Source organism: Ischnura elegans, chromosome 6 (genome assembly GCF_921293095.1).
Source record: "Ischnura elegans chromosome 6, ioIscEleg1.1, whole genome shotgun sequence".
In the NCBI taxonomy this organism is placed as follows: domain Eukaryota; kingdom Metazoa; phylum Arthropoda; class Insecta; order Odonata; family Coenagrionidae; genus Ischnura; species Ischnura elegans.
In genome coordinates this window covers 26,347,735-26,360,485 of record NC_060251.1, presented here as the reverse complement: position 1 = coordinate 26,360,485, position 12,751 = coordinate 26,347,735, and the positions used below count along the sequence as shown (strand labels likewise).

The following is a 12,751-nucleotide window of genomic DNA, read 5'->3' as shown; positions in this document are numbered from 1 at the left end:
AAGGAGGCTGAGTAGCCTTAGAAATGTTTTTACTGACCAAAAAATGATTGATAGAAATTGCGATGTGTTGTTGTTTTACGTTGTTAAACAACAGCAACAAACAGCGTCGTTCGAAATTCATGTCACTCATTTTTAGAACGCTCTAAAAAAAAAACTTTGGAAAACTAGGGTGATAAAGTGAAGCGTGAGCGTCGAAATTGAGGAGAAGAAAAATTTCGAGTACTGATGAGTCGTGTATAGGGCGTATCCTAAGAAGAAATTTTTTCAAAGCAAATTGGTAGTATGAGTTGCAGCTTTTGTTTAGGGCCAAGCATATACTCAGGGAGCTTGCAACAGGGGCTTGAGTATCCTCCAAAATTTGTTCGGCTTTCCCAAAGGTATTGTGTGCTAACGAATAAATACAAAGTTCGTTACCATCTGATCTTTTCTAAAAACGAATTTTTGTTCATAAATGCATATTTCAGTCGTGGTAAACCAATTACCTGTGGTAAATTTCTGTCCATGTAAATGGACAAAAAGTAAAACATGTACAATAAGACATGTAAATTTGTGTACCTGCCTTAGGGCAGTGCTGCTTGAAAAACCAAAAAACTATGTATTTAAAGAAATGGATATCCTCTGATTTTTCTTACTTACTGCTAAAAGGTTTTTAGTGTAGACTGAAAAAAACGGAACTATAAAATGAGCGTTAATTGAATATGAGAATTTTTATCAATTTTCATAATTCAGAGAGTTTAAGGAAATTGCCTTGAATAAATTTTAATGGCTTTTATACACGCCAGAAACTCCATAGGAATTGATTTTTAAGTCGCAGGTGCGGCGAACTCAGTCAGTGTTAAATGGTTGGTTTGAAAATGAGATTCCGGCTGAAGTCAGTGCCCTGAAATTGTAGGCGGATTGCGGGCGATTATTTTCTCTCTCAGTGCAAAACATCGTTTTTCGCTCTCCTGAGCTCTTTTTACTTCCGCCGGCGGAATTTCCGAGACACGGTTCACGTGCCCTCGCGTGCATAAATTACCCTCGCAGTCTTAGAACAGGTTTTTCGTGACACGCCGAATTTGACCAGAAAATTGTATCTTGTCCAATGTAGACTTGCTGTGTCTGATTCTGTATGAAAGTACACGAGACCAAGGATTATGAAATTGTGCCGCACATGTACTTATTTCAAACTAGATTTATATGTTTGAGCACGAAATGACATCAGGAAGAGAATTGCGATAGTGAAGGAGTTCATGAAGAGGAAGAAGCCTATGAAATAGGGTGGTTTCCAGGGGCGGATCCAGGATTTCTTTCTGGGGGGTGCACAAGCAAGGCCGTATACAGGATTTTGTTCTGGGAGGGGCACAGGGATACCTCGTAATACAATACGAATGCAATGATAATGGGACCGTATTAAAAATCTTGCATATTTTTGATGGTCTGGGGAGGGGGGGGGGGCACGTGCCCCCGCCCCCCTGGATCCGCCTATGGTGTTTTCCTATTATTTCTTTATTGACGAAATCGAAAGATTATTACTCCTGGAGTACTTATTTCACGCTTTGAGATTTTTAAATGACGATATGTATTGAAAAAAGATCTGATGCTTTCCCGGCGTATGCTGGTAGTGAAGGCTGTTCGGATGCTCCACCTTGTAATCTTCTTCGTGGCTGCCGACGTCGGCAGCCATGAGGGAGATTACCCGGTGGAGCATCCGAACAGCCTTCACCGACTATATCTATTTTTTCGCGATTAAATGAAAAGTCAAAATTTTTAAGCGCGCGATAACGCGACGGCTAAGAATGATTTCTGGGAAAAGCCCATGTAATGTCATTCTGGTTCCCGCTGCCGACGTGTGAGGCCACATTAGTGCGAGGCCAACAGCGCCGCTACGATGCAGGCTGCTAGCAGGTAGCGCCTGGCTTAAATAAGGATTATTTATACCCTATAAAACGAAGGAAACTTTCCGGTCATAGGCAATTTTAATAGGTGATTATTAATAAATGTTTCCCTGAGCTCTGTGCCTCATGCATGCATTGGTAATCTCAGACGATGTAAAACTCCTGACTAATCGTATAGCATCTAGGTCCCCGTGACGTCACGTGGAGTGGCATCGCATTGGCGCCAATCTGGCCTTTTTCAAACGAGGTTAAATTGACCATTAAAATCCGTCTAAAATGGGATTTCTATAGCAAAATAAATTGTTATTATGAATAGACTAATGATGGGTAACGAATCGCTATCGATGACTACGTTTTTTTAGGAAGAAAACTACTCTATTGTTTTGTATGACTATAAAGAAAAGACTTAGTGTCTGTGATCAAGACTTGTGATACGATATGGAGGTCAATGATTTTGCCCTAACTAACTTGATTAGGAACTTAAAGCTGGTTAAGGATCACTGCTGAGATAAAATGACCTCGCATATTATGTTTTCTTCCTTCTGCTTGTCATCTTCCATCATGTTATTTCTACTCTTTACTTATCCTTATTCGGTTATCCGTAGAAGATCCAGTCCAGTCAGCAAGTGAACTGATGACCTCCTAAAAGTGATTGAGAGTAGCCCGAATGATGCATGGTGGTAATTTCGCATCATATATAATATTTTTACCTTAATTTATGGTCTTCGCTTGTAACATTTGCAAGAGATTTGTGTGGCTTTAATGCTGTGTCCGTCCGTATTAAAAATTTCCGCATATTTGCAAGCATTTGGAACGAAAGCTCTTTGCAATCATACAATGATCTTAGGTCTTTGAAGAAATAGGAGACTCTGTCAAGGAAACCCTAAATTGAGATTTATTGTTGCCTATTATGTCGTAATTCTTCGTCGTCTTGAGTTCTCTCAAACAAACCTCACTATCCTGTTATCTCGCAGACGTTTGCTCAGAGTAAATAAACTTTAAATTATGTTCCGAGGAAGAAAACTTTGCAAGTTTGTGTCCCATCTCCTTATCATTCGTTCGTTGTGCTCAAGACTTGTTGCGCATTGCGCAAAACGATTTCTACTTGCTTTGCGTCGGTTACTGCGTCTCCTAACGGAGAAAATTCTGGAAAGTTATACTGTTTGGCAACTCCTAAAAGTATCCAATTGAAAATTTCCGGAATTATTCGGTCCAATTACTAGGAAATTAACTTTCAATTACTCTGAATTCTTTAAAGGCAATTAATATAATTTTTCTTAGCTTCTATTTAACGGATAGGCTTCAGCCATATCACACTTTCTAACTTCTTCTTCGTTATCTTCGCTATGAACCGGTCAGTTGAATGATATTTTTGAAAAATTAACTGTAAATCCTGTTCTATTTTTGACTGTAATTTTTACGGAGAAGAAACCAATACATTTTTCTTCATCTTATGTAATTTTAAGCAAAATATCTCATCACCATTTCTCCCATGTATCATTTATATTCTTCCGTGAATTTGTTTGATTTAGATTGGAAAGAAAGTATAAATATTCTCTAAACGTTTATCGCTTACTAAAAAAATAATAATAATGCACAAAGTAAAAAAATAAATAAGTAAATAAAAAATAATATTCATTGGAAAAAAATATATATTCCACTCTCTGGGCTTTTTGTTAATCAACAACTGTTTTTGTGTGTAAGTTCTGCTAACACAAATACCACACTACCCCAACCCCAACAACACAAACAACTGCACAAAATAAAGTGTAATGAAATCTGGCTAGTTGTGGTAAACATGGTTTACCGGTACCGCGTTTACGCGATTTCGGCACGACATTTAATGTGATTCCGTTATTGCTAAATAAATCATGCACAATGAATTAAACCATTTTTTCTTAGGCAATTGTTCGTATTTTCTGGAGTGTGTTGTTTTCACGGCAAGTTTTCTCGGAATTAACTATGCAAAGTGGTGCGTTATTAGTGTATAAGTCATTGTCATTAAAAATAAATGTATATCATTATTATTATTAATAGCTATTATTTCGGTTAAGGCAGGTTTTTATGGAAAACTGTACAATCAACCCGAAGTGTTCTCGTTATCAGCTTACCACCCATTTCATCCATGAATTCTGTTCTCTACCTCTCTCTTTCTTGCTTGGACAACATCCTTGCTCTGTTTTCAAGTTTTTTCACCTTCTAATTACATGTTAAGCGATAATTTATCAATTCAATAAAAGCTTCAAGAGATCTTTATCTATGTGTACATCAAAAAAAATTAAAGGAAAAGATTATGCTTGGTAATAATTGAATGAAATGGGTAATTAAATTAGGTACGAGGTGATTAAAAATCCATCTTCAATGGATTATTTTTTTTCTGTTTCCGAGTAATTTCTGTATCGACTGACAATATCCCCTTGATCACTTCATATTATTTATACGCGTCCCCCATGCTGCAATAATCCAGTACTTGCGTCGTGCGAAGGAGACTGACGAAGTCGACAGATTTGGTTTTCATGGCGCGGACCGGACACCGGCGAGTGTCATGATCCACATCCCTGGAGCGATAATCCTCCCTCCCGTTCGCTCGTCTGGATTTTTCTCCTTATCGCTTTGAGTTGCGAGTGGTAAACTGAGTTATCTCGTGGGTGACTACAGATAGCGGCCACGTCACTCTCATCTCCACCAGGATGGACACAAGTGCATCCCCACTCACGATGAACCGTTTCGTTGGGAGTAAACTTAAGAGGGTACCTGCCTACCGTAACGCTCGAACAGTTATACCTATCTGTGATTTGGCCGCAATATTTAATGAAATCTTTTTGCCAGTGTACAATATTGAATGAAGCAAAGCATATTTTGAGTTGTGTTGTTGATAACTCGTGGTAACGTCATTGAAAATTTCAAAATATTCATGAGCATTTTAAATACAGAAACTTTTTATCATGCATGAATTAATGTTTTTTAAATTCCGGGATATTGAACCAGTATTTACAGCCATTTCACACTGTCTTCATTTTTGTGGCCAAAACTGAATGAAAATGTTGCAAAACTATTTGGAAATGTTTAAATTAAATCTATTTTCCGCTACTGAAACTATAAAATGAAGAATACTTCGTACTGGCTGTAGAACTCCATTATTAATGTAAAGTATACTGAATATTTTTAGTTCCCCGTGATCGAGGTTAAGTATAAGCTAGTGTGGGAAATTATGTTGGACTGCAGTGACGCTTTAGCCCAGGTAGTAAGCACCCTCAAGACCCGCTAGCACTTCGGAAAATCTAAAAAATTCTCTTTTTCCAACCCCTGATATCTTCCGAACGCGAAGTTGAATATTGGTCATAGTTTAGTCCATATTTAAGATTCTGCACCATTACTTGAATGTAAATAAAGCTTATTTACGGAATATTGATATAGATTTGATACATTAAAAGTATCTATGAGGATGCTAGAATCAAAAAGAAGTTTCTATCAAGTGCTTGCTTAGAAAAACAATAAAAAAAACAGTAGTAAACTGATGGTTATGATAATAAAATCTTCCTAATAATGAAGTATCCTAGGTATTCAATGGTATGATTCCAACTGATTTTCCAAACATTAAAATGTTTTAATCGACACCACAACGCTAATTGTAAGAAGGTATTTGTCGGATTTGAGTTTTGGTACTCCCTGAGTTTTGATCCTTAACTTCTCACATTGTTATGCTTTGTGTTCAGCTAAAAATTATATTGGTGGGCGCATTAGGTACTATAAGACCGTTGACGTCTCTCTGGGCCTCAAAACGGCCGTAGATTTTCACCGAGGAAGTGTTTCGTGGCACAAATAGTTATCACATGTTCAAGGAGTATGGAGAAATGTAAGTTAGACTGTTCATGACCCCTGCATTCTTAAAAGACGGTGACAATTATGGATGTTTGAAGGAATAAATCTCAAAATCATAGAGGTGGATCATTCCTTGGGAAGCGTATAGGGTGTGTGGTGCAAACGTGGCTGATGAGTTGTTTTGTTTCTGTAGAATATCCTGGGCGACTTCAACGCTTGTCTCACCTTGGGTCTATGGGATACCTGCGATTGGAGGGTCAACGTAACGCTCTTGGGGGAACATTAGAGCTACCATTTACCAACTATGTCACTTTATGCCGATTCTTTCGGGGAACCCCTTAAGTACGTATCTCAAACACAAATGGCCATCAGATTGTACAAACTTTAATTGTAATGATTTCATTTCCTAAATAAGTGCCCCTATTTAGCCTCCTCCTTCCAAGTACTTAAAAAAACTTTTTGTTAAAACTTTTTTTACTGGTTGGCATTATTTATGACTGTCTTAATTTCTTAAAATTAATGTTTCTTAATTTGACGTTCGACTATATTTCCAGCTAGTGCGGAACAGGATTATGTTATGGCTGTAAATGTCCTGTTACGTCAATCGTGCATTCTTAATCATGGCTAAGGTTTGGCACCTTAGCGAGGAATAAATGCGTAGCAACTTCGGCTCGTGATCGGCCAATAATGACTTCAGTTTGGGAGTTAATAATGACTATCGTTCATCATTGCCATGCGGAATTCTACCCAATGAGAGGGAGATATCTTTGGCGGGTTTGTCACCGTAAGTTTAGACTTGTTCGTTTGAAGGGAGCCAATGAGTCATGATTTATACCTGGAGATGGCGAGACCTCCGCAGCTCTCACAAGGATGGAGTGCGTGATCGATTGTAACTTGTTTTTGAACTCCACAAATTTTAGCTCGTCTTAATGTACATTTTTTATTTTAACGAATGATCTATATCTACGAAGAATGAAAGGAAGATATCTTTGGCGGATATGTCACCGGTGGTGTAGACTTATTCGTGAAGTGAAAAGGAAGTGAACATATCGTTCTACATTTTACAAATAATTCCATCCACATTTTCTATTCCTTAATAATTAATTATTTATTCATCTATAATTTTCCTTTCTTCGCCCACCTCTTCTAGAGATTCTTCGTTTCTTTTCTTCTCTGTCCATCTCATTTCTAGTAATCGTGACGAATCGTTTCACAGCCGAAATCCTTCGTTGTCTTTGGCAACGCGGTGGTGGTGGACTTTAGCATGTTGTCCCTATTTGGTGCGTTACGCGAACGTAGTAGAGATATCTCCCATGAGTCCATGTATTTAGACGATTATTCTAAGTCCGTGATTTAGACGAATATGTGGCAGGTGCGCTGGTGAGGTGACATATGCTCCCCTTGTGTCCCTATTGCTTTGAGAAGGAATAATTAAGAGGTCCAGGTAGGATCCCTTGTGGAACGCCCCGGGCGGCTTAGTCTTCTCCCCACTTCCTCTTGCCAGAGCGTGGGAGGTTAAAAACTGCCGTTCCCCTGCTGAGTCGACGCTTCACTCGCACCGCTGCTATTTAATGATATGATCCTAGGTTTACGTCATGTTGCTTGTGTGCCACAATATTTCTCTACAATTCAAAGTAAGAAACAAATAACTTAGGGAAAAAATCTCAAACTGCTTCATATTTATATAACAACTGGATTTTTAAACACCATTCTGCCAAGAGGTCGTTAGGAATAGCAAAAATATTTTGCGGCCCCATATACCATACTAAAAAATATGAAGATTATTTCCTAGTGAATTTTAATAATTTAGGGAATAACCTTTTATTAGCAACTGTATTTTAATTCACCGAGTATTGATCTGTGCGTGAATGTGCCGCAGTTCAAAAGGGATATATTTGACTTAATGACTTGTTATCTTTCTGCTCAAAATTTTAAATGATAAGTGAAACAATATTTCAGCATGTGGTGACATTGGTTCCTGCTTACGGTGGCCTATTTTTTCAAATGAGTTCTTTTTTCACGTAAACGAGCTAATAAACGGCTTTGTATCGGACGCATCGTTCCCACATAAAATAAATGTGTCACATTCCGAAACGGTGTATGCTGATTGAAAAGTGGAAGAAAATCGGAAAACTTATCCCGGATGTATATTTGGCCCGCGAGTCACCTCGTATAATCATCTTTCTTGTAAGCTTAACTCGTAGACGGCAGATAATAGCCGAGTCCCTTGCTGAGTGAAAATGATTTCCTCGAACCAGTTGTGTATGCATAGTTATCGCTGTATGATGAGGAAACTCGAGTTCATTGCGCTCAACGTATGTACTTTATCTATTCAGTGTCAGTGGGATGCAATAGCTTTTTTCCCTTCCCCGGCGTTTTAGCCCTACCATGCTTGTGAAAGTTTTGGACACGTTCGCGTAGCGAAAGAAACGAAAATGCTGTAAATGCTTTTTCCTCGTCCAAAGCGGGCGCTGCATGCCTGTGGCTGATCCCCAAGTTTCCACCTTATGTATTTTATGTTTACATGGTTTTCTACGCAACTTCCAGTCCCTCGATAAATAGTAAAAGCGTGATAGTTAAGAGTGTTGACACACTGCGTACAATATAGCACTGTGAGCGCACAAATGTAGTAAAAATAAAATTATCGAAAGAAATAAAGAGCATGCAAACAAATGCTATTATCGTCGTCAGCCAATCAGACCCATCATGAAATATCGGATTCGACAATCTCAATCCTAGTCCCATGCGCGGTTGCCCTTTCTACGTCATGTGCTTGTTTATTGTGTTCTTCTAGCTCTTCTGCGTTTCAGCTATTTTTTTATTGTAATGTAAGCATTTTTTATATGGTGTAATGGATGCTAGAACTCATCAGTTCAGTGAATGAGTAAATATTTGGCTTGACCGAGTTGAATCACCTTTTTTTAAGGAAACAAATACAAAGAGTCAAGGTTTTTAGTACGATATTGGTGACGTAGTTATCGCCATGGTTACCTGTACCTGGACCCCAACTCTACGTCATTCGAATGAGGAGTTTCCGGGATAAACTGCAGTACGGCGGCGACATCAATCCAGTTCCTGTATGCGTGACCGTAATTATACCCGAAAGTACGGGGAAAGTCAAGTTCGTTCGTACTTATTTCATTCAGGGTCATCGGGACGGAATACCACACAACAGTTAATCCCCCAACCCGTTTGCCGCTTGGGAAAGCTTGTGCATGAGTTCGTATGACGAAAGAGAAGACGCACTCGGACACGAGGCTGTAGAAAGTTGATGGAATGAAACCGCTTGACTCACACCGCACCTTCTTTCCTTTCGGGCTGTCTCCGCTACTGTGCTCGTCCTCTTTCCTCTGCCACCCTCTCCTCCTCAATTCGGACCATGCCTTGTTCTAAGTTCCTACGTTTAACCACGAGTAGAACAATAGACGATTCTTTAGTCCGCCTCTGCATGTGTTGTCATCCATTGCGCGTTTGAATGGGTTTAGTAATGTCGCCACTCAAGTCGCAGACGGTCAGAGCGATCCGGATTTCACGGAGAAATCTATATATTTTAAGGTTGTAGTGTGTCAGTTTTCGCAGTCACACTTCAACGCCAAATCTCACAATCAGAGATACCAAGTGCTTCAGGGATGGGGTTTGGTGCGTTCGACGTAGAATCTCACGCGTTCTAACTCTGTTATTAAGCCTTTTTCATGAGGGTCCCATACACTAGCAGCATATTCTAAATGGGGTCGAACGAGGGAGAAGTAGCTAATTTCTCTCACTTAATCGTCGCACTCACCTAATATTTTTTTTAACAAAATTCATTTTACGATTAGCTTGACCTGTTATTTCCTGAATATGTTTATTAGACGTTAGCTCATTATTGAGTCAAACTCCTAGGTATTTCACGGATTCAACTGTCTTTAATTGGGTGCTCCGAATGATATAGCTATATCTAGACTTGGCCACAGTGCTGTAGGTGGGCATTGCGTAAAGTTTCGGACCAGAAAACATGAAAAATGGACAAAAAACGGACTGCCACAAAACGGGAGACAAACAGTGGCAAGCCACAATTAATTACTGTCTTTCCACTGCAGTGGAACTTCTATGCAAAACTCTAGCGAAGGAGAGCTAGACACTGGCATGTCAAAATTAATTCCATATCGCCCAAATCCCCCGTGACCATTCCACTCTATTAGCCCACGATTCTTGCGACTGGTACGGGTGGCAGTGTATTGTTGCCCACACCTAAACCCTCCATTCCCACCTCTTACTTGCCTAAAGTGCCACAATAGGCAACAACGCCACAACAATAGGCGATAAGGCAACGACCGCTAGCGCAGTGGTCAACCTAGCTGTGAAACAGGTAGGTTGGCTCTGCTAGTGATAACTGTGGATGTTCACCGAAATTTTTAATTCGGATTAATAATAAATTCCTTAATGATAGCAGGTTCCCCCTCGGACTATTTTTGTGTAATATAGACGAGACATATTGTATAACCTTACATGCAATGAATACCGAGGCCGGACTTACCCACCGATGTCTTCAAATAATGTGATTTATCAAATCAATTACTTTTCAATACTATTTATTACTACTTTAAATTTGTATGACGAATATTTAGAGTTGATGAATCGGTCTACATTTTTATCGCTGCTCAATAAAATACAATTAATTACCCATTAAGTTGCGCCCAAAAAGAAAAATCGATCAAGAAAAGACGCAAAAAAAACGCATCAAGAAAAATCAAGCGTCAACGGGACGGATGCTGTCTCCTTTATACATTCCCCCTCGCATTGGAACAAAGTATTATTCCCTCAAATTAACTATCCGTGTTCGTAATATCTTCATTAAATCGTGGTGGTCCCACACTTTTTGCGTCATATAAGTTATCAGCATTCAATGCTTGCCAGTGGAAGATCACCGACTCGCAATGGAGATCATCATCATCACTGATCAGCAATCCAAAGATTACATAATTTGACGCAGCTCTCCACTTCATTCTCCAATCAGCTAATCTTTTCACATCTGTATATTTATTCTCTTTCGGGTCCTTCTTTACCTGCCCCCTATATTTTATTCGAGGTCTTCCTTTTCCGTTCTTGCCATCCAATTGACTCGTAGGCGATTGCCTTCATCAGGTCACCATCGGGTTCGATTCCTTCCTGGGTAAGTATCCCCTATCCAAGGCATCAATTATCGTGTGCGTTTAATCTTTTAGTTATAAATCGCGATGTGAAAAGCCAATGGTGCTGCTTTTCGATGGGAATAGGAAGAAAGAAATAAATGTCCCAAGTTACGACCGAATAAGTTGTTCCGTCCAATGGCGCAGCGAGACCCCCCCAGAGCTCATAGAAATTTTTAAGTTTAATCCATTTTACTTAATTGGATTGATATTACTAATAGAATAGTGTAAGGATTAATAAAATACCCCTCAGAAAGCCGTAAAACTCACGATTTTGAACCATTTATTTTAAAATTCCGCAATTTATTAATCTCGCACCTACCGCTTATCCTGGTGGGTATATCATACCTCCATACATCCCGGTATTAGATTACCTAAACCCCACCCCCAGCCTTAATTCCTAGCTGCGCTCCTGGTTCCGTCTTAATATTAAGGTTTTTTATAAGACTTTTCTTATGTTCTCCTCACTGCTATGTCGTTTGATCCATTTCATTTTCAACTACAGAGATGATCAGCATTATAAATCTTTTCATTAAAATTGAAGGATAGATACAGTGGAAACGAAAATAGCTAAGGTTTTCCGGAAACATCGTTAAAAGTTCTAAAGAAATCAAATAGCGGAGGTTCACTAATTATATTAGTTAAAATTGGCTGAAAGGCGTATACAGTTTTCGCCTATCGTGAGTTTTTCGCCTTTTTCTTTTCAATTAAGACCTATCGTGAGTTTTTCGCCTTTTTCTTTTCAATTAAGCGAAAATATGAGACATGTTACCACATTCCACAAGTCAACTATTTTACCATCCGTGTCTCTCAGATTCGGTAATACATGGGTTCCCACTATATTAAAGTAAACATGGTATTCGAGTTACGAGCCTTGCATCTCTAGAGTAGGAAATCCTTCCATGATTGAATTTAACATGCATTCTCTGGTTGATAGTTCCACCATCGCAGGTGAGGTAGAAGTGGAACGAGGTATTTTTCTCTCTATCCGGATGTGATGCCTCCTCCGCTTGTCCCCTTTCTACATCCTAGCTCTTGCATCTCAAAACTACGGTCGAACAAAGCATTCCTCAGTGGACCGTGTTTGTTTACTGTTCATTTGAAGCCTTTTTAGTGCTTTCTCTGTCCTCGAAAGTTGACGCTGGATTTCCCGTTGGTAGGTCAGGGTCTTTCACCTAGATTCACTTTCTTACATGCAACTCTCAGGTATAGGGGTGGGCTTTTCGATTCATTTCGTTGATTCAAGCCATGCCATTTGGTTTACGCCGATGAATCGTTCTTCAACTCATATCCGCCCACCATTTGCTTATATCCTTCCTTTCTGAGCATTTGAGGCTCCTGAATAAGACCCGCACTACTTTATTGTCACAAATATGTTGTTGAAGCACAGGGATGCCGACTTACAAAAAATATTGGGGGGGCCCAAACCGGGGATCTTGCCCCGGGAAATTTTATAAGTAGTGAGTTTTAAGTTTGTTAAGCATTTTAGAAGAGTATTATGATCAACATTAGAGCCCTAATAACCATATCTCGATATCTGGACACTCCGGGGAAAATCGACAAGTCTGACATATTTATTCCTCACACCCGTAAAGAATTTTTGAGGGGGCTCGGGCCCTCTCAGGCCCCAAGGAGTCGGCGCCATGTTGAAGCTTGTACCTTATAACTTAATCCAATTATTAGTTTATTTGTAAACCTTGTGACTGAAAACGACGGGTGTGAAACGGAAATTCAACATGGAAGCCTTCTTACTGTAAATTTCATGCAAGTGTCATAATAGTAAACAGGAGATGACATTGTACGGATTATATTAACTTTCCTTCATCCAAAATTACATATGCTTGCCCCTAAAGATTCATCCCATCCAGGTCACTCGAAGAAATT

General features: G+C 39.3%; 1 protein-coding gene across 3 annotated transcripts in view; it reads left to right on the top strand.

Moving 5' to 3' along the window:
* Positions 1-12,751, top strand: part of LOC124160213 (four and a half LIM domains protein 2) — a 772,571-nt gene that overhangs the window by 173,075 nt on the left and 586,745 nt on the right. The gene's annotated exons all lie outside the window — the stretch shown is intronic.